The 26,588-nt window shown below is 52.7% G+C and overlaps 1 protein-coding gene across 2 annotated transcripts in view; it reads left to right on the top strand.

Annotated features, from left to right (window-relative positions):
* Window positions 1-13,883: 13,883 nt before the first annotated feature.
* Window positions 13,884-26,588, top strand: part of map3k7cl (map3k7 C-terminal like) — a 167,663-nt gene continuing 154,958 nt past the window's right edge. The window contains exon 1 of one of the 2 annotated variants that reach the window (XM_038802366.1): window positions 13,884-13,998. The gene's annotated coding sequence lies outside the window, so the exon portion shown is untranslated. The remainder of the gene's footprint in view (window positions 13,999-26,588) is intronic. The other variant, XM_038802368.1, reaches the window with a different exon arrangement.

The raw sequence follows: 26,588 nt of genomic DNA, 5'->3' as shown, positions 1-26,588 counted from the left end.
ACTGATTGTGGTCTGTTGGTCAGAAAGTCAAGGATCCAGTTGCAGAGTGGAGAGCCAAGTCCTAGGTTTTGGAGATTTGATATGAGCTTGGCTGGGATTATGGTGTTGAAGGCGGAGATGTAGTCAATAAATAGGAGTCTGATGTTGTCGAGATGCTCTAGGGATGAGTGTAGGGCCAGGGAAATGGTGTCTGATGTGGACCGGTTGCGACGGTATGCAAATTGAAGTGGGTCAAGGTGTACCGGGAGTATGGAGGTGAGGCGCTTCATGATCAGCCTCTCGAAGCACTTCATTACAACTGACGTCAGGGCCACCGGGCGGCAGTCATTGAGGCATGTTGCCTGGTTCTTCTTTGGTACCGGTATGATGGTGGTCTTCTTGAAGCAGGTGGGGACCTTGGAGTGGAGTAGGGATAGGTTAAAGATGTCTGTGAAAACCTCTGCCAGCTGGTATGCGCAGGCTCTGAGTGCACGACCAGGGATCCCATCCGGGCCCGTCGCCTTCCGTGGGTTCATTTTCAGGAAGGCCGATCTGACTTTGGAAACTGTGATGGTGGGTATGGGTGAATTATGGGTTGCTGGGGCACTCGACAGCGGATTGTTGGTTACATAATAGGGCAACACAATGTAAACAGCGGCATCGGGTGAAGCATGCAAGCATGTAGTATTAATCAGGTCAGTCCATAAGAGGCTCGTTCAGGAGCCTGGTAACAGCAGGGAAGAAGCTGTTTTTGAGTATGTTCGTGTGTGTTCTCAGACTTCTGTATCTCCTGCCCGATGGAAGAAGTTGGAAGAGTGAGTAAGCCGGGTGGGAGGGGTCTTTGATTATGCTGCCCGCTTTCCCCAGGCAGCGGGAGGTGTAGATGGAGTCAATGGATGGGAGGCAGGTTTGTGTGATGGACTGGGCTGTGTTCAGGACTCTCTTAAGTTTCTTGCGGTCTTGGGCCGAGCAGTTGCCATACCAGGCTGTGATGCAGCCCGATAGGATGCTTTCTATGGTGCATCTGTAAAAGTTGGTAAGAGTCAATGTGGACATGCCGAATTTCCTTAGTTTCCTGAGGAAGTATAGGCGCTGTTGTGCTTTCTTGGTGGTAGAGCCGACGTGGGTGGAGCAGAACAGATATTTGATGACGTGAACACCTCGGAATTTGAAGCTGTCAAACATCTCCACCTTGGCTCTGTTGATGCTGACAGCGGTGTGTACAGTGCTTTGCTTCCTGGTCAATGACCAGCTCTTTGGTTTTGCTGCCATTGAGGGATGGATTGTTGTCGTTGCACCACTCCACTAGGTTCTCTCTCTGCCTCCTGTATTCTGACCCGCCATTGTTCGAGAACTGACCCACTATGGTCGTGTCGTCAGCAAACGTGTAGATGGAGTTGGAACCAAATTTTTCCATGCAGTCATGTGTATGTGTGTGTGTGTCGGGAGTATAGTAGGCCTTGCAGGACCCCGGTATTGAGGACAATCGCGGAGGAGGTATTGTTTATTCTTACCGATTGTGGTCTGTGGGTCAGAAAGTCGAGGATTCAGTTGCAGAGTGAGGAGCCAAGTCCTAGGTTTTGGAGCTTTGATATGAGCTTGGCTGGGATTATGGTGTTGAAAGCGGAGCTGTAGTCAATAAATAGGAGTCTGATGTCGGAGTCCTTGTTGTTGAGATGCTCTAGGGATGAGTGTAGGGCCAGGGAGATGGCTTCTGCTGTGGTCCGGTTGCGGCAGAATGCGAATTACAGTGGATCAAGACGTTCTGGGAACAAGGAGGTGATGCGTTTCATGACCAACCTCTCGACGCACTTCATTAAGACTGAAGTCAGGGCCACCGGACGGTAGTCATTGAGGCACGTTGCCTGGTTCTTCTTTGGCACCGGTATGCTGGTGGTCTTCTTAAAGGAGGTGGGGACTTCGGAGCGGGGTAGGGACATGTTGAAGATGTCTGCGAAAACATCTACTAGCTGGTTTGCGCAAGCTCTGGGTGCATGAACAGGGATCCAGTCCGAACCCGTTGCCTTCTGAAGGTTGACTTTCAGAAAAGCCGATCTGACTTCGGAAACTGACAGTGGGTATGGGTGTGTTTTGTGCTGCTAGGGCACTCGACAGTGGTTTCCTGCTCGAACTGAGCGTAGAATGCGTTGAGTTCATCGGGGAGGGGTATGCTGCTGCTGGTGATACTGCTCGGCTTCGCTTTGTAGCCCATTATGTTGTTTAGGCTTTGCCACAATCGACGAGAATCTGTAACGCTAGCCTGTGACTCTAGATTGGTCTGATATTGTCTCTTGGCATCTCGGATGGCTTTGCGGAGGTCGTACCTGGATTTCTTGTACAGGTTAGGTTTGCCTGACTTGAACGCCTCAGACCTGTCCTTCAGTAGGGAGTCAATCTCCCGATTAAGATATGGTTTCCACTTGGGGAACGTACGTGCTGCTTTCTTTGGCACGTAGTTGTCTACACATTTGCTGATAAAGCCTGTGACGGTGGTGGCACACTCGTTTAGGTTGGTCGCTGTCCACTGACTGCAAGCAGTCACGTCGGAGCCCTTCTGTTGCCTCAGACCAGTACTGCGCAACCTTTTTATTGGAAAATATTTTATTAAGGCACTTATAATTTTAACAATTTTAAACATCAGGTTTCAACAAGAATAAAACAATTTAACCAACCCCCACCCCCAATAACAAACCCCAGCCAATATGACTTACAAAAACAGGACCGTCTTCCCCAGCCCCCTTTCCACTAGTTCTCCTGCCCTTACTCGCCACCTGCTGACAGCTTAATTTTTCTAGAAGTATTCGATGAACGGCTGCAATCCCCTGCATCGATCCCCTCAAGGCGAATTTGATTTTTTCGAGTCTGAGAAACCCCATCATGTCACTAATCCATACCCCCGACTTCGGGGGATTCCGCGTCTCTCCAACCGAGTAAGATCCGTCTCCGGCCCACCAGGGAGGCAAGGGCCAGGATATGGGCCTCTCTCACCCCCTGGGCTCCCGGGTCTTAAGACACACCGAAGTTTACTACCTCTAGACTCGGCATCACCCTCACCATTAAAACTTCTGATATGCTGTCAGCAAACCCCTGCCAGAAACCCCTCAGCGTTGGACATGCCCAAAACATATGGACATGGTTCGCAGGATAACCCGCACAGTGCCCACACCTATCCTCCACCTACTTGAAGAACCTGCTCATCCGGGCACCGTCATCTGCCACCTTAAATTGTATCAGTTTGATCTCAAACTCCTCCTCCAACTCCTCCAAGTTCAGGAAGCCCTCATCAATAAAAAGACCTCCAAATCTCTCGATCCCCACCTGTTGCCAACTCCAGAATCCCCCCATCCAGCCCCCCATGAGCGAACTGGAGATTACCGCATATTGGTGCCCACAGCGACCCCCCTCTCCAACCCCATATGCTGCCTCCACTGTCCCCACCTCCTCAGGGCTGCCACCACTACTGTGGAGTACTAAGCCGATGAGAACGGCAGAGGTGCCGTTAACAGTGCTCCAAACTTGTGTCTTTACATGAGACCACCTCCACCCGCACCCACACCGACCTCTCCCCCACTACCTGACCATCGCAATATTCGCCACCCAATAATAATTTATAAAATTCAGAAGAGCCAGCCCACCGTCCCCGCTTCAACAGCACCTTCTTCACCCGCGGGGTTTTACCCGTCCACACAAATCCTGAGATCACCGCATTCACTTTTTTAAAGAATGCCTTGGGGATAAAAATTGGAAGGCTCAGAAAGATGAACAAAAACCTCGGGAGGACCGTCATTTTCGCTGTCTGTACCCACCCCGCCAATGGCAATGGGAGCACATCCCACCTTCGAAAGTACCCCCTCATCTGTTCTACCAACCAACCCAAATTCAGTTTATGCAGCTACTCCCATTCCCGCACCACCTCAATCAGCAGCGGCCCTAGGGTTGCTGGCGCCCCGGGCAAGCTGAACTTCGGCGCCCTTACAAGTGCCAATTTTAAAGGCCTCCAGCGCTGCGCTCCATCACCTTTCCCCGCTGCGGATAGCCTTTTCCTGCTCCCCTCGGTGGCCCTCCTCCCGCCGAGGACCCTCCGTGCAGCTACTGCCTCACACAGACACTGAGCAGCCGCCAGCGGCTGAACCAGACCGGCAGGCGGCCGAGGCCAATCAACATGGCGGCCGCACGACTTCCGGTTGCGGCTATGACCAGCTAAGTCGCACGTTTGGCTGCTCCTGTTAGGAAGGTGTTTTCGGGCCGATTGGAGGGCCCCTAACGGCGCTGGAACGGCAATTCCCGGTGGGGGAAGGTTCCCAGAGGAGAACCCCGTCAAATTTATGGTCGTCACCCGAAGTGGGGCAGGAAAAAAAGCGGCAGCAGCTCCCCGAAAAAAGCGGGGGAAGAAATCCAAAATGGCGGCCGGCGGCGCACCCGAGGACTGGAGGAAATGGGCGGAGGAGCAGCAGGCCGCTCTCCTGCGCTTCTTCACGGAGCTGAAAGTGGAGCTGCTGGAGTCGATGAACGCGACGACCACCAGGCTGATGGGGGCACAGGCGACCCAAGAGGCGTCAATTCGGGAGCTGCAGCAGGAGATGACTGTGAGGGAGGAGGAGGCCACGGTCCTCGTGGGAAAGGTGGAGGTGCACGAGGCACTCCACCTGAGATGGCAAAACCGATTGGAGGAGATGGATACCCGCATGAGGCGGAAAAACCTGAGGATCCTGGGCCTGGCAGAAGGGCTGGAGGGGTCGGACCTCCAGGGGTATGTGGCAGAAATGCTGGGCTCACTGATGGGGGCAGGGGCCGTCCCTTCGCCCCTGGAATTGGAGGAGGTCTACAGAGTAATGGCCAGGAAGCCAAGAGCAAACGAACCCCCGAGGGCGGTGCTGGTTCGGTTCCAGCGATTCAGTGACCGGGAGAGGGTGCTGAGGTGGGCCAAGAGAGAGAGGAGCAGCAAATGGGAGAACTCGACGGTGAGGATCTTTCAGGACTGGAGTGCGGAGGTGGCAAAGCGGCGGGCCCGGTTCAACCGGACGAAGGCGGTGCTGCATGCCAAGAGAATTAGATTCGGGATGCTGCAGCCAGCGCGCTTGTGGGTGACCTACAAGGACCAGCACCACTATTTCGAGTCCCCGGAGGAGGCGTGGGCCTTTGTCCAGGAAGAAAAGCTGGACTCGAACTAGAACCAGGGGATACTTGGCGGTCGTTGCCGCTCTGGTACTTTGAGCTGGACACGTGGCTTTCTGTTGGTTGGATTTTCACTTGGCCGTATTTTTGGACCCTTTTTGTTCTCTATACCAGTTTTTTCTCTCTTTTTCCTGTTATTTATAATGTTATGGTGGGAGGGCGGGGTGGGGGGGGAGTGCCGGGGGTATGTGTTTCTTGTGGGGTTTTTGGTTGTTTTGTATTTATCGGTGGGAGATCGGGGACGGGGGTGGAACTGAAGATGGAGGGGCGGGGAGGGGCAGGGCGAAAGCGCGGGCTTTCCTCTGGTTTCCCGCGCACGGGGCAGAGGAGGGAGGGGGTTGGGAGTAAGGGGCGTGGTCAGCAATGGCTCCCTTTCCCGCGCTGGAGCGGGGTCAAGGAGGGGTGGTAAGGGGGGGGGACGTCCCCCCATGCCGGGAGGAGCCGGAGTGTGGCAGGGGCAGCCGGGTCAGCGTAAACCAGCTGACTCACGGAAGTACTATGGAGGGTGCGTCACGGCTAGGAAGGGTCCTAGCCTGGGGGGGGAGGGGGGTGGGGGGGGGGGGGGGGGGAGGGGGGAAGGGGGGGCCACCGGGTTGCTGCTGAAAAGGCCAGGGAGGAGAAGTTGAGGACTGGAGGGGTGGGGGGGGGGGGGGGGGGGGGGGGGTCAGAAAGGGAGGGCTGACTCGGGGAGAGCAGGTGACAGGATATGGCTAGTCGGCGGGGGAAAGGGGCGGGCTGCCCTTCGACCCGGCTGATCACTTGGAATGTGAGGGGGCTGAATGGGCCGGTCAAGAGAACGAGAGTAATCTCGCATTTGAAGGGGCTGAAGGCGGATGTAGCAATGCTACAAGAGACCCATTTGAAGGTGGCGGACCAGGTCCGCCTGAGAAGGGGGTGGGTGGGACAAGTGTTCCACTCAGGACTGGACGTAAAGAACCGAGGGGTGGCGATCCTGGTAGGGAAGAGGGTGTCGTTCGTGGCGGCGGAGGTGGTGGCGGATAAAGAGGGTAGATATGTCATGGTGAAGGGTAGGCTGCAGGGGGAGAAAGTGGTGATGGTTAACGTGTATGCCCCGAACTGGGACGACGCTGGCTTCATGAGGCGCCTACTGGGCCTCATTCCGGACCTGGAGGCAGGGGGCCTGATCATGGGGGGGGACTTCAACACAATGCTGGACCCCGTGCTGGACAGATCGAGTTCAAGGACGAGTAGGAGGCCGGCAGCGGCAGAAGTGTTAAAGGGGTTTATGGAGCAGATGGGAGGGGTGGACCCCTGGAGGTTTGGGAGGCCGAGGGCGAGGGAGTATTCCTTTTTCTCCCATGTCCACAGAGTCTATTCTAGAATTGACTTTTTTGTATTAAGCAGGGGACTGATCCCGAAAGTACGGGAAGTGGAGTACTCGGCCATAGCGGTCTCAGACCACGCGCCACACTGGGTAGATTTGGAAATGGGAGAGGTGCGAGACCAGCGTCCGCTGTGGCGTCTGGATGTGGGGTTGCTGGCGGATGAGGAGGTGTATAAGAGGGTCCGGAAGAGCATTGAGAGATATCTGGACATTAATGACACGGGGGAGGTGCAGGTGGGGATGGTATGGGAGGCCCTGAGGGCGGTGATCCGGGGGGAGCTGATCTCCATACGGGCACATAGGGAAAGGAGGGAGAGACAGGAGAGGGAGAGGCTGGTGGGGGAGCTTCTGGACGTGGATAGGAAATATGCGGAGGCACCAGAGGAGGGGCTGCTGGGGGAACGGCGTAGTTTGCAGGCTGAGTTTGACCTGTTGACCACCAGAAAGGCGGAGACACAGTGGAGAAGGGCGCAGGGCGCGATTTATGAGTATGGGGAGAAGGCGAGTAGGATGCTGGCGCATCAGCTCCGCAAGCGGGATGCGGCTAGAGAAATTGGGGGAGTGAGGGAGAGGGGTGGGAACATAGTGCAGAAGGGGCCAGAAGTAAATGGGGTTTTCAGAGACTTCTATAAGGAGCTGTATCGGTCAGAGCCGTCGACGAGGGAAGGGGGGATGGAGGGCTTCTTGAACAAACTGAGGTTCCCCAAGGTCCAAGAGGAGCTGGTAGAGGGGCTGGGGGCGCAGATAGGGCTAGAGGAGCTAGTCAAGGGGATTGGGCATATGCAGTCGGGGAAGGCGCCGGGGCCAGACGGGTTCCCGGTGGAATTTTACAAAAAATATGCGGATCTGGTGGGCCCTGTGCTGGTGCGAGCCTTCAACGAGGCATGGGAGGGGGGGGCTCTGCCCCCGACAATGTCGCAGGCACTGATCTCTCTGATCTTGAAGCGGAATAAGGACCCCGTGCAGTGTGGGTCATATAGGCCTATCTCGCTCCTGAATGTGGACGCCAAGCTGCTGGCAAAGATCCTGGCTACCAGGATAGAGGATTGTGTGCCAGGGGTGATACACGAGGACCAGACGGGTTTTGTGAAAGGGCGGCAGCTTAATGCGAACGTGCGGAGACTGCTAAACGTCATCATGATGCCGGCAGTGGAGGGGGAGGCGGAGATAGTGGTGGCATTGGACGCGGAGAAAGCATTTGATAGGGTGGAGTGGAAGTACCTGTGGGAGACGCTGGAGCGGTTTGGATTTGGGGAGGGATTTATTAAATGGGTGAAGCTGCTCTATTCGGCCCCGACGGCAAGTGTAGTGACGAATGGTAGGAGATCGGAGTATTTTGGGCTCCACCGGGGGACCAGACAGGGGTGCCCCTTGTCCCCCCTGCTCTTCGCACTGGCAATTGAACTGTTGGCGATGGCACTGAGGGGCTCAGGGGGGTGGAGAGGGCTGACAAGGGGCGGGGAGGAGCACCGGGTATCGCTATACGCGGACGACCTGCTGCTATACGTGGCAGACCCAGAAGGGGGAATGCCGGAGGTGATGGAACTGCTAGCAGAATTCGGGGACTTTTCGGGGTACAAGCTAAACTTGGGTAAGAGTGAGGTATTTGTGATACACCCAGGGGACCAGGAAGAGGGAATCGGGAGACTCCCGTTGAAGAGAGCAGGAAAGAGTTTTAGATATTTAGGGGTGCAGGTGGCAAGGAACTGGGGGACTCTCCACAAGTTGAACTTCTCTAGGCTAGTGGAACAGATGGAGGAGGAATTTAAAAGGTGGGACATGGTGCCGCTGTCGCTGGCGGGCAGGGTGCAGTCCGTTAAAATGACGGTCCTCCCAAGGTTTTTGTTTTTATTTCAGTGCTTGCCCACCTTCCTCCCTAGGGCCTTCTTCAAAAAGGTGACGAGCAGCATCATGAGCTACGTATGGGCGCATGGCACCCCAAGGGTGAGGAGGGTCTTCTTGGAGCGGAGTAGGGAGAGTGGAGGGCTGGCATTACCAAACCTTTCGGGGTATTACTGGGCGGCTAATGTGTCGATGGTGCGCAAGTGGATGATGGAAGGGGAGGGGGCAGCTTGGAAACGAATGGAGAGGGGGTCCTGTGGCAACATAAGCCTGGGGGCCCTAGTAACGGCGCCATGGCCGCTCCCTCCCACGAGGTACACCACGAGCCCGGTGGTGGCGGCCACCCTCAAGATCTGGGGGCAGTGGAGGCAACACAGGGGGGAAGTGGGAGGTCTGATGGAGGCACCGTTAAGAGGGAACCATAGATTCATCCCGGGGAACATGGACGGGGGATTTCAGAGCTGGCACAGGGTGGGCATCAGGCAGCTGAAGGATCTGTTTGTAGATGGGAGGTTTGCGAGCCTGAGAGAGCTGGAGGAGAAATTCGGGCTCCCCCCGGGAAACGTGTTTCGACATTTGCAGGGGAAGGCATTTGCTAGCCGCCAGGTGGAAGGGTTCCCCTTGCTCCCCAGCAGGGGGGCGAGCGATAGGGTGCTCTCGGGGGTCTGGGTCGGAGGGGGGAGGATATCGGACATATACAAAGTAATGCAGGAGGCTGAGGAGGCATCAGTAGAGGAGCTGAAAGCCAAGTGGGAGGGGGAGCTGGGAGAGCAGATAGAGCAGGGGTGGGCAAACTTTTCCGTGCAAGGGCCACATTCAGAAATTCACAATTCACAAAGGGCCGCATAGTATATTAAGTAAAATAATTACTTCACCCGGTTATGATTCTGGGCGCCTCATATAGAACATAGAACAGTACAGCACAGAACAGGCCCTTCGGCCCTCGACGTTGTGCCGAGCAATGATCACCCTACTCAAGTCAACGTATCCACCCTATACCAGTAAGTAACCCAACAGACCCCCCCATTAACCTTAAAAAAAAATTAAAAAAAAAAAAAAAAAAATTTTAAAAAAAATGTTTTTTTTTTTAATGACTTGGCGGGCCGCAGAAATACCTTTGGCGGGCCGCATGCGGCCCGCGGGCCGTAGTTTGCCCACCCCTGAGATAGAGGATGGGACATGGGCTGATGCCCTGGAGAGGGTTAATTCTTCCTCCTCGTGTGCGAGGCTTAGCCTCATTCAATTTAAGGTGCTACATAGAGCCCATATGACGGGGACAAGGATGAGTCGGTTCTTTGGGGGTGAGGACAGATGTGTCAGGTGTTCGGGAAGTCCAGCGAACCATGTCCATATGTTTTGGGCATGTCCGGCACAGGAGGAGTTCTGGAAGGGGGTGGCAAGGACGGTGTCGAGGGTGGTGGGATCCAGGGTCAAACCAGGATGGGGACTAGCGATCTTTGGGGTTGGGGTGGAGCCGGGGGTACAGGAGGCGAGAGAGGCCGTAATACTGGCCTTTGCGTCCCTAGTTGCGCGAAGAAGGATACTGATACAGTGGAAGGACGCGAGGCCTCCAAGCGTGGAAACTTGGATTAATGACATGGCAAGCTTTATCCAGTTGGAAAGGGTCAAATTCGCCCTGAGAGGGTCGGTACAAGGGTTCTTCAGGCGGTGGCAGCCTTTCCTCGACTTTTTGGCTCAAAGATAGGGTGCAGAGGTCGCAGCAGCAGCAACCCGGGGGGGGGGGGGGGGGGAGGGGGGGTGGCAACAACGGGTGTGGTGGGTTATTTAAGGTTGTAATGCAGACAAATTTGTTCGCAGTTCATGTTTGATGTTAATTGTTGCTTTGTTTGCTGTTTGGGGGCGGGGGGGGGGAGGGACAGCGCGCGCGGGGGGTCGGGCGGGGGGGGCTATCTGTTAAGAGGGAATATTGTGTAATAGTCTATGGTTAGGGGGGGTAAATATTTTCATGTAAAAAATCTCTTCAATAAAAATTATTAAAAAAAACAAAAAAAACATGGCGGCCGCACAGGGGCTGAATGAGCACCCCATGTGACTCCGGACTGCGCGTGGGCAGCTACTGAGCATGCGTAGCTGCCATCAAGCGGAGGCAACATGTTGCAAATGCGCAGATCGTCCTTAGAATCTTACAACCTCAGTACTGATGGCGCCCGCTAGCACATGGCGCCCCGGGCGACTGCCCGAGTTGCCAGTACCTTGAGCCGGCCCTGACCTCAATACCTAAATACCGAAAGCACCTCCCCACCACCACCACCTTGAACGGCAATCACCCAATCTCCTCTCCTGCCCCCTATCCTGGATCGCAAATACCTCACTATTGTCCATATTCAATTTATACCCCGGGAACCAACCAAATTCTTCTAATATCCCCATAAACCTTCAGTCCACCCCAGCGGGTCCGATATATATAAAGGTAAATCATCTGTGTAAAGTGAGACCCTGTGCTCCAGCCCCATACCCAAACCACCCCAGGACCTCCAGTAGGTATTCCCACTCCACTCGATCAAAGGCCTTCTCTGCATCCATGGCCACCACCTCTGTCTCGTGTCCTTCTGGAGGCATCATGATCACATTAAGTACCTCCTTATGTTGGGCGTCAGATGCCTCCCCTTCACAAACCGCGTCTCGTCCTCCCCTATTACACCTGGCACACAGTCCTTGATCCTCGAGGCCAAGATCTTCGACAATAGTTTGGCACCTACATTTAGCAGGGAAGTAGTTCTATATGACCACACCTGGATCTTTATCTCGCTTTAGAATGAGGGAGATCGACGCCTGCGACAACATGGGGTGGAGGAGTACTCCCTGCTCCTTTGCTTAATTGAAAGCCCTGACCAACAGCTACCCTTGAGAACTTCTTGTAAAATTCCACCGGGTACCCATCCAGACCCGGGGCCTTACCCGATTGCATCGCCTTCAGCTCCTCCACTACTTCTACCAGCCCATTTGGGGCCCCCAGGTCCTCCACCAACTTCTCATCCACCTTCGGGAATTCCACCCTTTCCAGAAACCACCTCATCCCCTCCTTCCCAGCTGGGGTTCCGACTCGTACAGCTTACTATAGAAGTCCCTAAACACCCCGTTCACCCCCGCCAGGTCCAAGGCCGTATTCCCACCTCTGTCCTTCACTTTCCCAATCTCCCTCGCCGCCCCCTGCTTCCTCAACTGGTGCAGGAGCATCCTTCTCACCTTCTCCCTATATTCATTTACCGCCCCTCTCACCCTTCTCAACTGCCCCACTGCCTTACCGTAGATGATAGCCTAAACTCCATCTGCAGCCTCTGCCATTCCTTTAGCAGCCCATCCGAGGCCTCTGCATATCTCCTGCCCAGGATTTACTCCATTAGCCTCCCTATCTCTGCCAAAATTGAAATAAACTCCTCCCTGACCACTGCCTTCAGTGCCTTCTACTTGCCGAATCCTCCCCCATGTCATTAATCTCCACAGATCCCCGGATGGCCTTCCTCACCCGCTCACACACCTCTTCCTCTGCCAACAGTCTCACATCCAACCTCCATTGCGGGTGCTGGGCCCTCCCTTTGCTCACTTGTAGGTCCAGCCAGTGGGGAGGAGGGCGGACGCACTTGCCTTTGCCTCCCTGATCGCCCGCCGTAGAATCCTGTTTGGCTGGCGGTCAGCAGCACCGCCCAGAGCTGCAGACTGGCTGTCCGACCTCTCGGAATCTCTCCAAATGGAGAAAATCAAATTCGCCTCCGAGGGTCAGACGACGGCTTCCACAGAACGTGGGAGCCATTCTGCAACTGTTCCGGGACCTGTTTGTGGCCAAAGAACAAGAGGAAGAATAGTCGGGTGGCCAAGAATCAGGGGAAAATGGACGGGAATCGGGGGAAGGTAGCCGGGGGGGGGAGGGCTACGGGTTCGTTATGGGGGTTTGTTCGCATGGTTTTACGCTTATTTCTTTTTCTTGTTAATTTATTGTTTTTGTATTGGAGGGGAGGGGTTACTGTTTTTCTCTGTTGTGATAAAGATTTGTTGTTGAAAACTTGAATAAAAATTATTCCAAAAAAAACGGAAGGACAAAGCCGCAAGCGACAGTCTGATGGCAAGCTAAGGCCCAAAACCAAATTGTAAACAAATGCCTACAAACATGTGCCTCGGCCATATTGGGGAATGTAAAATATGTATGCCGGTTAAAGGGGGTGGCCACAGTTGTTATTATGAAGATGCTTACCTGTAAATATACATGTCAATGTTTGCGTGTTTTTTTTCCCTAATAATTTGTAATTTGTTGGATATAAAATATGAAAACTCAATAAAAAACATTTCCAAAAAAAAATGTGTGAGGCTAAGCTTCATCCAGTTTAAAGTAGTCCATAGGGCACATATGACGGTAACACAGATGAGTTGGTTTTTTGAGAGGGTAGAGGATAGATGTGGCAGTGCGCGGGGGAGGCTGCAAATCACATCCACATATTTTGGTCATATCCGAAGCTGAAGGGGTTCTGGCAGGGGTTCACGGACGTGCTGTTCGAGGTGCTGGGGGTAGAAGTGGCCCCGAGTCCAGAGGTGGCGATATTCAGGGTGTCGGAAGACCGGGAGTCCAGGGGGCGAGAGAGGCTGATGTTTTGGCCTGTGCCTCCCTGATAGCCCGGAGACGGATCCTGCTCAGGAGCGGGACTCGGAGCTGCCGACAGCGGGAGTGTGGGTGAAGACCTGGCGGAATTCCTGAAGCCGGAGAGGGTCAAGTTCGTCTTGAGGTGGTCGATTGATGGGTTCACTCAGAGATGGAACTGTCCATTGATTTATTTAAGGAGGTTTGAGAGGTCAGCAAAGGGCAGGGGGCATTGGGGGGGTGGGGGGGGGGGGTAAGGCGGTTACAATGGGGAAGGCAGGTTGTGAGAGGGGTGCGGTATTGGAACGGAGGGGAGTGGGTGTCAGTTGTTTACAATGTTGTTTGGTTGTTCTTCTGCTTTTGTTTATATAAAAAAAAAATATTGCTTATTGTCACAAGTAGGCTTCAAATGAAGTTACTGTGAACAGCCCCTAGTCGCCACATTCCAGCGCCTGTTCGGGAAGGCTGGTACGGGAATCGAACCATGCTGCTGGCCTGCCTTGGTCTGCTTTAAAAGCCAGCCCTGTGTGCTGAATGCCTTGAATAAAATATTTTTAAAAAAGCATCAGAAGTTTACTAGATGCAGTGTAAAATATACAGTACAGAGGGATGTCATTCAGCCCATCGCATCGGTGTCATAAAAGAACGATCCGGCTAACCCCTCTTTTCACCTCTTGGTGCAATATTATTATTATTGTGCCTAGAATGAGAGGAGAAACTCCTTATGAATAAATGATAATAATATGACATCTTCTGTAATATTCAAGGGAATTGACTGGAGCATACGTTAAATGCAAAATAGTAATAGGGCGATTTGGGAATTAGTTTGTTGAATTTTAACTATACTGTATTTAGGTATTGTCTTTAACCTGCCACAAGAGGGCAGTAAGCAACGGCACCAGGATGGTGAGCTCAGGGTTGTTTCACCATGTGATCACTTGGTTGTCTGATTCTCTCTGCTCATTGCCCTGATTGACACCTTTACAGCCCTGCCTTACTAAGTTTGGAACAAGAAACAAAGAACACATGCAAGTAACGAGAACGTAAAACAAAGCAGAATACGAAGGTAGGTGAGAAAAACAGAATAATCATGATTTATCTGGGCAAACCTGTGCATCTTTTATGGTATTCTCAATAAAAACTGGAACCACCATGTCAAGGGTGGCCAATATTTACTATTGGCCTTCCACTTGCTTATAATAAATCCTATAAATAGTGCATAGTTTTACTTTACAGCTAGCGATTTGCGCATGCTTTGCATGCAGTAATTGGGATTATTTACAAAATGTGCTAAACCCTGTTGAGTGGCAATGAATAGATTTCAACATACTGAAGTCTCAATCCAACCAGAGAAATAAAAAGAGACATTGCTGTTGAACAACTGGACATTGATGGGGGTTCAGCTAATAATTATGGGCTAGTTTAAGGTGTATGCAGCTTCCATTTAATAGTAGTATTTGAAACAACAAGGAGTCCTGAAAAGGAGAGTCAAAAGTAGTTTATTTCCTACTCACAGCTGGAAAGCGGGGGAGCCCGTACTCTACGAACTCCATGGGCCGATCATTCAGGTCCTTCCCATGGGTTTCGTGCAGGTTGTAACATCCCTCCCCTCCAAAGTCCATATGTCCCTCTGTTCGAGGGAGTGGAGAAGGTTGTCGTCTCTGCTTTGCCCGCAGTTGCACCTCTGGCTATTGTGGGGCCGGGTAGGGGAGTGTGTAGTGGCCGGGGACTGCCGTTTTTGCATTGATCATCCGGCGGGGGGGGGCGTCAGTGGCGACCATTCCCTGGCAATCCCATTGTCCCAGCACTCGGATGTCTGAGTCTCCATGTCGGATCCCGAATCTTCTACTTCACGCATCTCAGCGTCGGGGCCCCCACTGGGTGATGTCCCCGGGCTCCCTTGTGCTGGGCCGTCGGGGCTGGAAGATGGTTCCTCTGGTGGGGTATGTTCTGACCTTGGCTCCTGTAGCCACCTGGGGTAGCCACTGCCCAACACAAAATGGAAGATTGCAAGGAATGCAGGGAAAATGGACATGTTGTAAAGCAAGCAGCTTGCAAAGCGCTTGAATATTGGGACGGCTGCAGAAACCAGTTTTGACTGCTGCAGAAACCAGACAGCACTGTGAAAAGAAACCAGTTAGCATACTAATGAGGCGATACCGGGCAATTTCAGATACAATGGAAACAAGTTAAACACAGATCGATACATTGAATGGAAGGCCAGACCTTTCGGCGCCAGAGAAGCCCAAAACAATAAGTCCCAAGAACCGCCCCAGTGACCGAGGAACTGCCCCATGATTGGGGGATTCAAACATAATCGATTGGGAAGAGACCCAATCGATTCCAAGCAGGTAAGGGAGTCCGCCCAAAGGGGCGCGGATCCCCTGGGACCTATAAAAGACAGGTCCCACACATGGTTCAGCCTTCTGATCCAGCCCTCCAGCCCTTCTCTCTCTTTGACCAACACTCCTCCGTGGACCAGCTTTTGCCAAGAAGATCTTGAACGAGAGAGAGGAGAGGATTCGAACAGCAGCCGCCAACAAGTAAGTGCCTCACAACGATCGCTACCAGAGATAGGCACTCCTGACCCCTTTTTACTCATACCAACCTGAAGTCTGTAGGCCAGAGCAGAGCAAGAGGCCTTGTTCCTTGACCCAGCAGTTCCTTCGAGATAAGTATTAGTTTATTTAGCGGTAGGAATAAGTTTAATCCTTTTAGCGTGTGCATGGGTAGTTATTATAATTGTATTATAATAAACTCAGTTGTTTGGACTTACTAATTGGTGTACGGTTTTATTGCTTTGAACTTCACCTTGAAGCTTGTGGCGGTGTCTTAACGACACCTGGCGACTCCAGAGCTTAGAAAAGAAACAGATCTAAATTGAGTGTTAATCACACTAACCCAGAACGACCAATACTCCCTCCTCCAAACGTGGTTTAGGTGCTTCTGAGCCGTCCGTTTCCATGTTTTTATTGAGTACGATGCCTATTGAGTCTGTTTCACCACATTCCCTGGAATCCACCGGGCACCGTCTCCGAAGTTTGGGACGTATACTGCGTCCCCTGGTAGGAAACATGTGGCTTGCGTATGCTTGTTTCGGTATTGCCACTGAAGGTCTTTACCCTTTTCTACTTTCCCACTAATATCAGGGAATGTTAGGCTAAGGTGGGTTCTGAGTCTCCGGCACATCACCAATTCAGCCAGAGCCACTTCAGTCGTAATGGGTGGTGTGGTCCTGTAGCTGAACAAAACGCATGTCAGCCTAACTTCCACGGACCCTATGGCCTGTTTCCTCATACCTTCTTGAAAGTCTGGAGTATGGCCTGTCTGCTCTGGCTTGGCATCACATCGTGAGCCCCTGAGGACGATGCCCTCCTGCACGCTGATCTCTTGCTGCATAGTCTCAAAGACCCGCAGCTCCTTACGCAGTTTCCTTTGCAGGCCCCCGTAAGACAACATGGTGTAACGTTGCCAACACTAAGTCCTTCTGCATCCAATCACCTATTTGTGCAGCCATGACCAGCAAGGTATCTGGGGTCATTGCTGTACCTGTGATTGGTCCCTCGTGCATTTTGCCAATCCCACCTCAAGTCTCCCTTAAGTTCAAATGCTGCGTTCCCGTCCTGATCTTTCCGAATGTCTGCCATCCTATCACTGAGCCCTATGTCCAGCTCCATTTCCAGTGGGTAACCATTCACTCGGACAGTGATTTTGATGGGGCAAACCGTGGCCTGGCGATGCAATTTAACTGCATACACTCGTCCTCATTGGGCTGCTCTAGGTGGAGGGTCCTGGCTCTAGGCGGGCACCTCCCTTGACCTGGGCGACGTGCTTGTTGACTGACCTGGTGTTGCTGGCTCCTGCGGTTTCTCCGGTCACAGTTGCCGTACCTCTGTGTATCCTCCTCTGGTGGTTCTGGGCAGATGTCTCACCTGGCTGCATGGGTCCTCGGCCAATTGCCCTGGCCCCAACGATGTTCAGGCAAGGGTGGAGTCCCACTCCTAAAGGGGACCACTCGTCTGAATGGGGGGCACCCGACACTATACACCTCCACCCCTGATGTGTCCTGGAGCTCCTGGACTCCCTTCTCCATGAGAGAAAGAGTTCTCGTTGGCCCTTTTTAGGTCCAATGATGGCTCAACAAGCAATTTCCGCTGGGTTGCCATGTTGTTTACGCCACATACAAGTAGCATCACGGGTAGGGATGGCCCAGAATCGCAGTGTCTTGCCATTTGCATAATCGTGACAGGATCTTAATAGAGAATCCCCGGGATTCTCACGGCCGTAGTAAATGGGTATCTTTGGATAACGACTGATGACTTGGGGTCGTCATGGTTAGTCATGAGTCCCACCGATTCCTCAAACATCTTGGAGTCTGGGGCCGCAGGACAGGTTAGGCTCTTTGTGATGCTGAAAGTGGGGCCATTCACAGGCGGTCAAAAGAATCACCTCCTGGCGGTCTTCCCCAGTAATAGGGTTCGCCCTGAATAAATAGCGCATTAGCTCCGCGTACTGAGCCCAGTCTTCTACATTTGCATCAATCACGTTGAATCTACTGAAGAGCAGCATTTTTGAAGCAGTGCAATCCTTGCTCCTTTTGCGTTGACAAATAGCTATGGTCTGAGTTGGCAGCAGCGCCGCCTGTAATTCCGTTTTTATCCTCATTGCCAATATTATAGTTAATGAGGTGTCCAGAAAAGGTTAGTCAAAAGTAGTTTATTTCCTACTCACAGCTAGAAAATACAGCAACTAAGCAACAGCCCAAGTCCCAGCTGGGATCACCCTGAGATGCAGGCCAATTCCTAGGCCTCTCAACGAGGGAGCACTTACTCCACGAGCCCCTTGGGGAGATCAATTGGGTCATCCCCATGGATCTCACGAAGGTTATAACGAGGAGGAATGTTTTGGTAGTTGAAGCCATTGATTTAGAAATCAACAATTCTCTGAGGCATATTGTAGACAAATCGCAGATGTACGCTGGGCTGGATTCTTGGTTCGCCACCTGCAAGGGGCAAAGGCAAATCACTGCAGTACCTTGCCAAGCATTGCCCTTGACCAAAACATGGAAGTCCATGGTTGCCAGCCCCCTCTTGGGGCATAGTACCTGAAGAAAGCGAGAGAGAGAGCGAGAGTGGGCTGAAGCACCTTGAGCAGGCCTAAGAATATTTCTACAAGAATAACTTGCAGCTCCATAGCACCTTCAGCATAGAAACATGTCCTAAGGTGCTTTACAGAGATGTGGGGAAAATATAACGCTCAGCCGAAGAAGGAAATATTAAAACTTTGGGCTTTTCAGGGGAATGTTAAAGAAAGGGAAAATGAGGAGGTATTAGACCATAACACTATAAGACATAGGAGCAGAATTAGGCTATTCGGCCCATCGAGACTGCTCCGGCATTCAATCATGGCTGATATATTTGTCATCCCCATTCTCCTGCCTTTTCCCCATAACCCCTGACCCCCTTATTAATCAAGAACCTATTTAGCTCCAGGGGGACAGGCCTGGAGGGAGAGTCTGATCAATTGGCATTTGTGGAATAGGGTTCCAAATTTCTATCATCCTTTGTGTGTAAAAGTATTTACTAATACAACTGCTGAAAGATCTGGCTCTCATTCTTCGACCACGCCCCTGTTCCGAGACTGCCCAACCCTGTGGAAACATTTCCTCTTTACCCTCTCGGTTCCCCTTCATCGCTTGAAGAATTTTAATGAATCACTCCTTAATATTCTGAATTCCAGGGAGTGCAATGCTATTTTGTGTAATGGCTCCTGATAATTTAACCCTTGCAGTCCAGGTATCATCTGGTAAGACTACGCTGCATTCCTCCAAGGCTCATATATCCTGGCACGCGGACCTATTCACAGTCTTCCAGCTTTGGTTTAACCAGGATTTTTGTACAGCTGAAACATGAATTCTGCCCTCGTGCATTATAGTCCCCTAAATGTAAAAGCCTGCATTCTTTTTGATTATTTTCTCCAGCTGTTCACGAATCTTAATGATTGGTGTGCCTGGATCTCCTGATCAGTTTCTGATCAACTGAAAATTTTCAAGGTGTTCAGTCGCTCTATCTTCAATTAAAATCACTGTTCTACCAAGTGTTAGGAAATAGAGATAGCCATGTAAGTTGTATTTGTGTTTGTTGGTATCAGGAATGGGCTGTATCTTTAAGTTTAATTTATATTTCCGTACTTGTGTGTTAAGAAAGGGATTTCAATTCAAAATGTTGCCTGTAAGCCTGATGCTTTGTCTGTATAACCTCCGTTTTTGGGCAGCACGGTAGCATAGCGTTTAGCACTGTTGCTTTACAGCGGCAGGGTCCCAGGTTCAATTCCCTGCTGGGTCACTGTGCGGAGTCTGCAGGTTCTCCTCATATCTGTGTGGGTTTCCTCCGGGTGCTCCGGTTTCCTCCCACAGCCCAAAGACTTTCAGGTTAGGTGGATTGGCCATGGTAAATTGCCTTTAGTGTCCAAAAAGGTTAGGATGGATTATTGGGTTCAGAGGATAGGGTTGAAGTGAGGACTTAAGTGGGTTGGTGCAGACTCGATGGGCCAAATGGCTCTCTTCTGCACTGCGTGTTCTATGTTCTAAGTTCTATGACCCTTTCTTATGACCCTTGAAGTAGTTTTGGGAAGTTAAAAAATCAAAGTCGAATAAAAACTGCTGCTGCTTAGCAACGGGGTATTGGAGAAACACCCACAGATAATCAAGGGGTCAGATTCTCCATTTGGGTGACTATGGGCGGGATTCTCCGTCGACTGACATCGAAATCAGGAATTCTGATGGGGTGGGGAATTTGGCGTCAGCTGAAAATTGAGCTTGGCGCCGGGCGCCAAATGGAATGCCATGCTTCGGTCACTTGACAGTGGCGTGAATGTGTTCTACGGCGCATGCCAGCGTGGGAATGCAAATTGTACAGTAAAGGTCATTGGCATATCATTAACTGGCCGGCCTGGCATTATCAGGGCTTCTGCGATACTCTGCCTCCGTCAGGAGGAATTACCAACGGCAAGGTTCACTTGTGGTATTTCAAATTGGGAAACTGTAGTCATCGCTGCTGAAGGAGAAGAGGGGGTGCAAACCGTGTCCATCATCGTGACGGCCATGGTGTGTGTGGTTGCACATTTGATGGCTCCCGATCATGGTGGAATGTGCGGACATTTTCCCCGGCTAACGGGTGGATTTGCAGATTTAAAAAGGTGCAGGAGGGGTGGAAAGAGAGAGTGGATTCGTGGACCAGAAGTGGCCGAAAAAGAATGGAACAGTTGGGGATAGCTGGAGTTGTGCCTGCGACACAGGTGAAGATAATCTGCCCTCTCAATGGTCGCGCAGCTGGTGGACTTTCTCAATGAGAAGTTCAGCCAGCAGCGGAAGGAGAATCTGGATAGGATGGTAGACCCGATAAAGGTGTGGATCTAATGTGTGGAGACAAGGCTGATGGCCCAGAACCAGGCGATCCAAAAGGTGGAAGAGATGGTGAGATGGTTCTTGGACAAGGAATGGATCCTGAGGCAGATGAGGAGCTGTACCTGGGAGGGTAACGAGCTGCATGTATACCAGGACCTGGGTGCGGAGTTGGCTAAGAGGAGAGTGGACTTCAACAAAGTGAAGGTGGCCCTCTTCAAGTAGGAGGTGAAGCTTGGTATGTTGTACCCGGCGCGCCTGTGGGTGACCTATAAGGGTTGGGAGCTGTACTTTGGGATGCCTGAGGAGGCGATGGAATGTGTCAGAGACAATGGAGGGAGATAGAGGACACTAAACTTTGGAGGAGATGCTCGCTTTCTGTTCCTTTGGGGTTTGTTTGGGTTATTTTTGTGTTATGTTTGGGGCCATTGCTCCGTGTTTGTCCTTGGTAGGGGATGGTGGGTTGCTCTTTTCTTTGTGTTTGGTGGGTGTTGTTAAGTTTGCACCAGGATAATGTTTGAGCGGGGGGTGGAGGGGAATCAGTGGGGGGAGGGGAATCAGTGGGGGCTAGGATGCTAGACGACATTGGCAGGGGCTACCAGGCTAGCTGGGCGGCTAGTTCATGAAAGTGCAGTGGGGGTGAGTGGGGGGTAAGTGTGTTGATGGGGGCTGGGGCTGTTATTTTGTGGTGGGGGGCGGGGGGGGGGAACTGCTGACAGGGGAGGGGTTTCTAAGATGTGGTATGGGGAGAATCGATGATGGTGGGCGCCCGAGGGAGGACCTGAGGAGGTGTGGGATGCAGACTGGAGGCTGGCCCAGGAGGGGCTATGGTTGAACGTCAGGGGGGTGCAGGGGTGGGGTGCCCCCGACCAGGCTGATCACATGGAACGTGCGAGGGTTGAATGGGCCGGTCAAGAAGGCCCGTGTGTTCGCACATTTAAAAATTCTAAAGGCGGACGTAGCTCTGTTCCAGGATGAGCAGCATAATAGCACAGTGCTTAGCACAGTTGCTTCACAGCTCCAGGGTCCCAAGTTTGATTCCTGTCTTGGATCACTGTCTCTGGAGTTTGCACTTTCACCCATGTCTGCGGGGGTTACTTCCGGGTGCTCTGGTTTCCTCCCACAGTCCAAAAATGTGCAGGTTAGGTGCAGGGCCGGTGCTAGGAATTGTGGGCCCAATTAGAAAAGTGATGGCGGGGCCCCTACTCTACAAAAGTAAAAATTTATGTATGTTTATATTTCGTGTAGTATGCTCGTCTTTAACCAAAAAAAAACATTAAATGCTTGATATACTAACATTTTGAAACTTACTTACTCGGGCGGAAGGATTTGGCGGCGCAGGGCTGAAGGATTTGTCGACGGTAATGCGGTGCATTCCCCAAAAGTAAAAACTACCCTATAGTTCCTCTTACAATACAGAAAAGGCTTCAAACGGTAACTCTGTCGCCGCTGGCGCGGGGTCCCCTTAAGGTGCGGGGCCCAATTTGATGAAATTGGTCAAATAGGCTTAAAACCGGCCCTGGTTAGGTGGATTGGTCATGCTAAATTGCCCTTAGTGTTCAAAAAGGTTAGGTAGGATTACGGGGATAAGGTAGAGGTGTAGGCTTCGGTAGGTTTCCCTTTACAAGGGCCGGTGCAGACACGATGGGCCGAATGGCCTCCTTCTGCACTACAAATTCTGTGATTCTATGAGGCGACTCGTCTGAAGGTGGTGGATCAGACTAGGTTGAGGAAAGGTTGGGAAGGGCAAGTATTCCATTTTGGATTAGCTTCTAAAACGAGGGTGGTGGCAATTTTGATGAATAAACGGGTGATGTTTGAAGTAGGGAGTATAGTGGCTGAGTCTGGGGGGAGATACATGATGGTGAGTGGGAAATTGGGGGGATGCCGGCGGTGCTGGTGAATATTTATGCTCCGAACTGGGGCGGGTGTGATGTGGCTGGGGGGCTTAACACGGTTTTAGACCCAAGGTTGGATCGGTCGAGTTTGAGATTGGGGAGGGTGTCGGCGGCAGTGAAGGAGCTGACAGAGTTTATGGAGCACAATCGGGAGGCGGTGGGGGTAGATCCATGGAAATTTGGGAGGCCGAGGGCGAAGAAATTTAATTGAAATGAAAATTAAATGAAAATCGCTTATTGTCACAAGTAGGCTTCAAATGAAGTTACTGTGAAAAGCCCCTAGTCGCCACATTCCGGCGCCTGTTCGGGGAGGCTGGTACGGGAATTGAACCGTGCTGTTAGCCTGCCTTGGTCTGCTTTCAAAGCCAGCGATTTAGCCCTGTGCTAAACAGCCTCAATTTTTCTCGCGTGTGCACAGGGTGTACTCTCGAATTGGCCTTTTTTGTCCTGCATAGGACGTTGTTGGTGGGGGTGGTCGATGTCAAGTACTCAGCGATGGTAGTGTCGGATCATGCTCCACATTGGGTGAATAAGGGGGGGCCAGCTCCCGCAATGGAGGCTAGATGTTTACATAGAATTTACAGTGCCGAAGGAGGACCTTCGGCCCATCGAGCCTGCACTGGCTCTTGGAAAGAACACCCCATTTAAGCCCAGAACTCCGCCCCATACCCATAACCCAGCAACCCCACCTAACCCCTTTGGACACTAAGGGCAATTTAGCATGGCCAATCCACCTAACCTGCACGTCTTTGGTCTGTGGGAGGAAACCAGAGCACCCGGAGGAAACCCATGCAGACTCCGCACAGACAGTGACCCAAGCCGGGAATCGAACCTGGGACCCTGGAGCTGTGAAGTGACAATGTTAACCACTGTGCTACTGTGCCGCCCTACCGTGTGAGGCTTCTGTCAGATGACGAGTTATGTGAGCGGGTGAGGGAGACTATTCGGGGGTAAGTGGAGCTAAATGACACAGGAGAGGTTTCGGCGACCATGTTGTCGGAAGCATTGAAGGGGGTGGTGAGAGGGGAGGTTATCTCGATATGGGCACACAGGGAGAAGGCGGAACGGGTGGAGATGGAAAGGCTCGTGGAGGAGATTCTGCAGGTGGATAGGAGGTTCTCGGAGGCCCCGGAGGCGGGGCTGTTGAAGAAGCAGCAGAAGCTGCAGATGGAGTTCGGGTTGTTATCCACGGGGAAAGTGGTTGGGCAGCTGAGGAGGGTGAGATGGGTGGTTTATGAATATGGTGAGAAGGCGAGCAGGATACTGGCGCAGCAGTTGAGGAAACAGGAGGCAGCGAGGGAGATCGGGAACGTGAGGGATGGGGATGACGACGTGGTTTTGGACCATGTGAGGGTGAATGGGGTGTTTAGGAATTTCTACAGTAGGCTGTATGAGTCGGAACCCCCAGCCGGAGTGGAGGGGATGAGCTGGTTTTTGGAGGGGTTGGAGTTCCCGAGGGTGGTAGCGGAACTGGTGGAGGGGCTGGGTGCCCCCATCGGGGTGGTGGAGGTGATGCAGTTGGGCAAGACCCCGGACCGATATACAGTGGAGGTTTATAAAATGTTCTCGGGGGTCCTGGAGCAGTGTGGGTCCTATAGGCCGATCTCACTGTTAAATGTGAATGCCAAGTTGTTGGCCAAGATCTTGGCTTCGAGAATTGAGCACTGTGTGCCAAGGGTGATAGGGGAGGGACTTCACGAGACGGGGCTCGTGAAGGGGAGGCACCTGGCGGCTAATATCAGGAGCTTGCTAAATGTGATAATGATGCCCCCCGAGTGACGAGAAGTGGAGCTGGTAGTCGCCATGGTCACGGAGAAGCCCTTCAGTTGTGTAAAGTGGGACTATTTGTTGGAGGTGCTGGGGCGGTTTGGGTTTGGGCAGGGTTTCGCGGATTGGGTCTGGCTGCTGTATCAGGCACCGGTGGCGAGTGTGCGGACGAACCGGGTGAACTCGGACTATTTCAGGCTGCATCGGAGGATAAGACAGGGATGTCCATTCTCCCCACAGCTTTTTCCCTGGCTATAGAGCCGTTGACGATAGCATTGATAACATCGAGGGAATGACAGGTAGGAGTCCGGGGTGGGGCGGGGGAGTCTTGCTTGATGCGGACAATTTCTTACTGTATATTTTGGACCTGTTGGATGGTATTGGGGGGATTATGGGGATCTTAGAGGAATTTGGCCGGTTTTCAGGATATAAATTGAACATGGGGAAGAGTGAGGTCTTTCCAATCCAGGCATAGGGGCAGAAGAAGAGACTTTGGGAGATGCCTTTCAAGGTGGTGGGGGGTAGTTTTCGATATTTGGGCATTAAGGTGGTGCCGGGGGGGGGGGGGGGGGGGGGGGGGGGGGGGGGAGCAGCTGCATAATTTAAATTTGGCACGGTTGGTGGAGCAGATGAGAGTGGACTTTAGGAGGTGGGATGTGCTCCCGCTGTCACTGGCAGGGAGGGTTCAGACGGTGAAGATGACGGTCCCCCCGAGTTTCTTGTTTGTTTTTCAGAGCTTCCCAATCTTCATTCCCAAAGTGATTTTCAGGAAAGTGAATGCGGTGATCTCAGGGTTGTTGTGGGTGGGTAAAACCCCACGGGTGAATAAGGTGCTGCTGGAGAGGGGGGGGCGGGGGGGGGGGGGGGGGGGTGGTGCTGGCTCTCCTGAACTTTATAAATTACTATTGGGCGGTGAATATAACGGTGGTCAGGAATTGGATGGTGGGGCCAGGGGTTGGTGTGGGAGCGGATTGGGGCAGCATCATGTTAGGTTACGAGTTTGGGGACACTTCCGTTCTCACCGACTGGGTACTCCACTAGCCCGGTAGTGGTGGCGGCCCTGAGGGTGTGGGGACAGTGGCGGCAGCACGTGGGGCTGGAGGGGGTTTTGGTGTGAGCACCGATATGTGGCAATCACTGGGGGGGGGGGGGGGGTTCGGGGGCGGCAGTGGGCGGGGACTGAGCAGTCTGGGGATCTGTTTATTGATGGGGGCTTTCCGTGTTTGGAAAAGTTGGAGGAGGAGTTTGAGCTGCCCGGTGGGAATGGGTTCTGTGACCTGCAGGTGAGGGACTTTGTGCAGAGGCAGGTACCGACCTTTCGGCATCTGCCGCCCCAGGGGCCACAGGACAACGTAGTGTCGAAAGCAGGAGTGGGGGAGGGGAATGTATCGGAAATATATAAAGAGCTCATGGATTGGGAGGGAGCCCCGATAGGGTAGATGAAGCAGACGTGGGAGGAAGAGTTGGGTTGGAAATTGGAGAGTGGGTTATGGGAGGACGCCCTGAGGCACGTCAATGCGTCCTCATCGTTTGCTAGGCTTAGCCTTATGCAATTTCAGGTGGTCCACAGGGCACAAATGACTGTGGCCCGGATGAGCATGTTCATTGAAGGGTGGAGGACAGGTGTGGGCGGTATGGGCTCGGCCAGCGAATTGTGTCCATATGTTTTGGCCTTGTCAGCTTAGGGGATTCTGGCAGGGATTTGCCGACGTCATGTCGAAGGTATTAAAGGTAAGAGTGGTTCCGAGTCCAGAGGTGGCGGTTTTTGGTGTGTCAGAAGACCCGGGAGTCCAGGGGGCGAGAGAGTCCGATGCCTTGGCCTTTGCCTCCCTGGTAGCCCGGAGACGGATCTTGTTAGCATGGGGGGGGGGGGGGGGGGGAGGGGGGGGGCTTGGAGCCCCAAAAGGCGGGGGTGTGGGTTAGTGACATGGCTGGGTTTCTCAGACTTGAGAAGATCAAGTTCGCCCTGAGCGGATCGATGTTAGGGTTCGCCCGGAGGTGGCAGCCGTTTAACGACTGCTTTGGGAAAAATTAATCTGTCAGCATTGCGGGGGGGGGGGTGGCGGGATTAAAAGGGGAGGCATGGGGAGTTGGGTAAGGTGGTGAAAGATTGGTAGGGAATTGTGGTTGGGGAGTTCTTTATGTAAGCCATGTAGGCTTGGTTTTGTTGTTTGTTTGGTGTGTGGTTGCTTATTCTGTTAAAATTTATAATATAAATGCGGCAATAAAATATTTTTGGAAAACAGTGTCCACCATCGCTATAGTGTGCTGCCAGTTTTGCTGCTGGCCGAATGGGGAGGGGGGGGGGGAGAGGGGGGGGGGGGAGGGGGGGGGGGAGGGGGGGGAGGGGGGGGCGGGGGAGGGGGGTGGAGTAGCAGGGGTGGCTATGGCCCCACAGGGATCCCTGTAATAGGGGAACCCCTGTGGGGTGGTCCCTTATTACAGGGGTCCCTGTGAGGGGTCTCTCTATTACAAGGGTCCCCGGGGGAATTGTCAGGTCATCCCTGTACTCGGGGGTGAGGTGGGACAGCCAGGCAATCCGGGGTTGGTTGCTGCTGTGCTGTGTGGGGCGGGGGTGGATGTTCATGG

This window comes from Scyliorhinus canicula, chromosome 7 (genome assembly GCF_902713615.1).
Source record: "Scyliorhinus canicula chromosome 7, sScyCan1.1, whole genome shotgun sequence".
NCBI lineage: Eukaryota > Metazoa > Chordata > Chondrichthyes > Carcharhiniformes > Scyliorhinidae > Scyliorhinus > Scyliorhinus canicula.
This window is presented reverse-complemented; position numbering and strand designations above follow the sequence as displayed.